At 45.3% G+C, this 4,562-nt stretch overlaps 1 long non-coding RNA gene across 1 annotated transcript; it reads left to right on the forward strand.

The window, feature by feature from the left end:
• Positions 1-342: 342 nt before the first annotated feature.
• On the forward strand, positions 343-4,562 carry LOC144037156 (uncharacterized). Its single transcript, XR_013288846.1, has 3 exons — positions 343-501; positions 3,897-3,977; positions 4,273-4,562. It is a non-coding gene; the product is annotated as an uncharacterized LOC144037156 (long non-coding RNA).

Below are 4,562 nucleotides of genomic sequence, written 5' to 3' on the forward strand. Positions count from 1 at the left end.
GATGCTGTTGCCGACGGAAGCGGGGGCGATGGACACTCAAGATTGTTAGCAAACATTTCCCTCCATCACCAAAGTTGAACATGCCGGCTGACGTTAGAAGCTCGACATTCTTCCACCGCGTACCAAAGTTTTTTAAGGGAACGCAGGGGAACTTTTGATCATTCCAAGCGGAAGCCAAAACAATCCGATGGTAATTTCCCAATTGTAACCTACTAGGTTTCTGAAACATCCAACATGACGTCAGTTATCTAATTGATTAATTGCAGGTTGCAAACAAAAATGTAGCTCGACAACATTCACTTCTTGACGCACTATCTGCAGAAGAAGAAGGGATAATTGAGGCCTCACCTTAATGAGGGCGGGACAAGACTTGAGTTCCAATCTTTAATAGCCAAATCCATACAGTTGGAAGACTACATACTACGTGGAAGCAGAACCGACACCAACACAGTTGAGTCCAGCGACGCCGAGAGTATTGAAAATTTCATTTGATTGAGCGTGGTGAGTACTTTCTCCATCTTGTAAGAATAACAACGAGAAGAATAATAGTACTAGGTGCTTTTCAATCCAATCCAGGTCACTGTACATAACAAAAAAAAAAAAAACTAATCCCATAAAAAAGATCTAGAATTCAAAATTAAACGGCTCGTAGCAGATCAACAACCATCAGAACATCAGGCAGCAGCAGCAGCAACAAGAGAGCAGGAAGAGCAACCAGTGGGAATAGGTCTGTTTGAAAAGAAGGGCTTTCAAGTGGCTTTGAGAATTTGGCTTTGGAAGGAGTCCATTTGCGTTATTTTTGGTGAGGGGGGGAGTTCCAAAGCTGAGGTGCAGAGCGGCTGAATGAAAGGTAGAGCTTGAACACTAACAACTTGTATTGGAATTCCTTCAACAACATTTTTCTCTCTTTTTTCTTCTTCTTCATGTGATGTATAAAGAGATAAACCAATTGGGAGTTATATTCCACACCTCTCTATTTTCACCCATGCTGGAATATCAACTGAATGAAAATAAAGTATGGCGGTTGGTAAAACATACTACATTTGTGTCGGCAACTTAAGAGCCATTTGAAACAGAAACCACACAAGCCACACACCGCTTGGACATCTGAAATGAGGCTCGATTTGGCACTCCTTTTTTCTTTTGAAGTCTGCTGCAGTTGGCCCGATTGAAGCGCTACGTGAGCGTATCCGCCCCATTATGCATGTGGCAATGGTATTTGCCAATGAATCAGCAAATAATTAGTAAGATTGAGTTAGAATGACACAATCAAAGGTAATGGTTACGTATGAATCCAATGAGTTGTGGCTTGATGATACATCTCCAAGGAAAACCTTAACGAGGCATCTTAACAAACAGCTTGACTTTGCCACGTCCAGTACGGCCGCGGCGTCGACGTCCTCACGACGGCGTCTATGTGTACACACTGTAGACGTCGTCTATGATAATACTTTCCAGTGGTGGTCGCAAAGGGCGACATTCATTGGATGGATGGCAGTGCTATGTGATATCTATCCAAATATATCAAGCAAAGGACATGCTATCTATATATGCTATGCATTGATAATAATTGGAATGCATTTCAAGCCTGGGCCCCTTTAAGCCTGGGCTCCGGCGAAGAGTCTGCCTCTCTGTCTGCACTTTCTTAATCCTCCCTGCCAATAGTTGTCCAGCTTTGCCCCCTTGATCATACTATTATCATGAAGGCAGTTCCATGGATTGAAGCAATCGGGCAAGTCGCTCAGGCCGATGGTAGGCCCATCGCGACAAAACGCTGCATTAAGTTATCTGTGGTCGTACTCAGCATGCCTTGAAGCTTGCTTCAGGCACGTGGACAGAATTTTATTAGTCATTTTCTCAACACCTGACCTGATCGCGAGAAATGTCTTCCCCAGGTGTCGTTTCCGAATGTCCCGGAAGGCAGTACTCCTTTGCACATGGTGGTTAGGTGTTTCGTCTTCTATATCACATTTTGGGCATGTTGAGGACATAGCCCGGCCTATAGTATTTTTGTCTTTCTGGAGACTGCAATGTCCTGTTGGACTTAATTTGATTCCTACTCAAACTCAGATCTAATCCAAGGCCATTCAACGTTTTCCTTTGTTTTATCACGAGCAGTACATTTTTCCCATGCCAGCTGCCAGCGTTTTATGCTGCAGTCCTGCAAAGCATAGACACAGCTAGCATACAGGACTGAAATAAAAGGTTCTGGGCCCTCAATGAGGAGCTCAGATCCCTGTTGTGCAAGTTGATCAGCATCCTCATTGCCCTGGACTCCCAGATGACCGGGTATCCATACAATTGAGAAGATTGTTTCACTTAACCCAGGTTACTAAGGCTTTCAATGCAATGCAAAACCGTGTCCGATGTGACCGTATTGCATTCCATTGCCTTAAGAGCTGCCGGACTATCAGAAAGGACGACTATTATTTGTTGCTGGACCCCCCTCCTCAAGCAGCATCTCTGGCGCCATTGATATGGCAAGGACTTCTGTCTGGAAGACGGTACTCAGTTGGCCCAAGAAGAGGAATTGCTGAACAGGAGATTGAGCGCTGGTTGAGGTACTTGTTATGAATACCTGCTCCAACCCTTGTCCAGTTTTGAACCATCGGTGTAGCCTCCGGGGGAACATTTATGCCAAGGTTGCATTCATATTCAATTGCGCCTTGTTAATCTTGTATTTGACACCGAAAGTATCTTTCGAATGTCTTTGAATGTTTTTTCCCCCCTAAGGTCACCGGGCATTCCCAGCAATGGCAACTCACATCTGTCACCATTGCACACATCCACATGACTCCTGGTTTTTCCAGGTGTCCCCACGGTTTTGTTTGTCCAGAGTCCCGCCTGATCAATTCAGTAGGACGGACGAACAGCCTCCACCCTGACAAACTCTCCTATCGGTATGATTTTCAACAACAATGCCATTGCACCCCCGTAGGTGTGCTTGGAGAAGCTGAGGATATCATTACACATGGTCACCGCTCCACCTTTTGGAGTTTTTCCCCCCACAGATACAGTTTTCCCATACTGCTGATCAAGGATACACATGCATATGTCAAGAGAGGACACACCACGGCTGTGTATACCCATTTCATCCCCACGCTTTGCCAACAATTTGTCTGCATTGCATTAGCGCCGCAGACGCCTTGGAGGAAATCCGTGTGATATGACTTTTCTACGTCAACTTGCTATCAAGTATAATGCCGATAGGCTTGGCTTCAGTGGAAAGTTCAAGTTATTGTCGTCCGTTCATCCACAGGGGGCACAAATTGAGCTCCCACTTGGTAGTGAACAAGACGACTTGAGTTTTGTCGCTGCTGAAATCAACATAAACGTTTGTTGCCATTTGTGCCCTGCATCTTACCCAGAGTGCGTTTGCAAGGGCTACTAGCGTCACCAGGTTGTCGGCATAGGCTTGTGCATATATATTTTCATAACACAAATCCATAGGAAGGGCGACAGAATTCCACTTTGCCAATATACTGTACTTTACCAATTTTCCTTTTCACAGTTTTTCCACAAAGCTCACTAAATATTCAATCCAACGGACTAGCATTGGAGGCATCTGTAGCTCTTGTCGAGATACAGTCAATACGGTTGAAAGTCATGCTGTCAAAAGCTCCCCCAATATCTAGAAAGACACCAAGGGCTAGCGTTTTTTGGGCCATATTTCTCTCAACCCACAAGACAAACTCATGCAGTGCGGTTTCCATTGACACACCTGCCTTAAATAAATGCTGAATGTATTTTCCCGCCATCTTGTTTCAAGTTACTTAATGCCCTCCTCTGTTAGATACGTTTCTTGTACAATAGAGCAGGTTTTGATAAGAGGGAATATTTTGGGGAATATACTGAAAGTCACTCTGAAATGTTTTTGTTTTTTGTCATTTTTACAGGACGTAATCAAATTTAGCTTGGGACATCAGAGAGCATCACAATGATCATCAAAACGTTCATCTTCCTATTTCTACTTTTCGGTAAGCAATCCGTATGACAGGGGACATTCCAGTCCTCGAGGTCCAAAGTCCTGCAGGTCTTAATGGTTTTCCTCCTCCAACACAGCTGATTCCAATGAACAGGATCATTATCAGGCTTATGCAGAGCTTTCTGATGAGCTGATCATATGAATCAGGTGTGTTGGAGGAGGAAAACCACTAAGACCCGCAGGGCTCCAGCCCTCGAAGACAGAGTTTGCCCACCCCTGCTGTATAAAATACAATAAGCTTGGAGTCATCGTAAGAAATATCTGACAAAACACGTCAATGGAAACAGGAACCGACAGTTATCCAAATGAGAAACATCTTCGACACAGCACAGCCAGACAACTCCTTCAGGTAACTAATGATGAAAATGACACGCCCGCGACCCCAGCAACCGACAACCCAGCAGTATCAAGCGACGCCCCAGCAACCGATGCCCCAGCAGTATCAAGCGAAGCCCCAGCAACCGATGCCCCAGCAGCATCAAGCGATGGCCCAGCAGCGTCAAGCGACGCCCCTGCAGCATCAACCGACGCCCCAGCAACTGTTGCCCCAGCAGCATCAAGCGACGCCCCAGCAACT

This window comes from Vanacampus margaritifer, chromosome 17 (assembly GCF_051991255.1).
Source record: "Vanacampus margaritifer isolate UIUO_Vmar chromosome 17, RoL_Vmar_1.0, whole genome shotgun sequence".
Lineage (NCBI taxonomy): Eukaryota > Metazoa > Chordata > Actinopteri > Syngnathiformes > Syngnathidae > Vanacampus > Vanacampus margaritifer.